We start from the raw sequence: 495 nt of genomic DNA, 5'->3' as shown, positions 1-495 counted from the left end.
ACGGGGCCCTAGAGGACACTTAGCACAGAAAACCACTTTATCAACACAGGGAAGCATAAAAAATGCGGAAACAAAGAAACAGGTCACCAATGACAGAAATGGAGGAAAGCAGCCTACTGGATATAGAGTTCAAAACCACGGTCATAAGGTTTTTGAAAAATTTTCTAGAAACCGCCGATAAATTTAGTGAGACCCTCAAGAAATCTAATGAGACCCTTGAGGATATGAAAAAGGACGAACTAGAAATTAAGCATACACTGACTGAAATAAAGCATATTATACAGCGTTCCAACAGTATACTATAGGATCACAAGAATCAAGTCAAAGATTTGAAATATGAAGAAGCAAAAAACACCCACCCGGAAAAACAAAAAGAAAAGAGAATCCAAAAATATGAAGATAGTGTAAGAAGCCTCCGGGACAACTTCAAGCATACCAACATCCGAATTATGGGGGTGCCAGAAGAAGAGAGAGAGCAAGATATTGAAAACCTAG

Source organism: Myotis davidii, unplaced genomic scaffold (genome assembly GCF_000327345.1).
Source record: "Myotis davidii unplaced genomic scaffold, ASM32734v1 scaffold740, whole genome shotgun sequence".
Lineage (NCBI taxonomy): Eukaryota > Metazoa > Chordata > Mammalia > Chiroptera > Vespertilionidae > Myotis > Myotis davidii.
Note: the sequence above shows the minus strand (reverse complement) of the source record.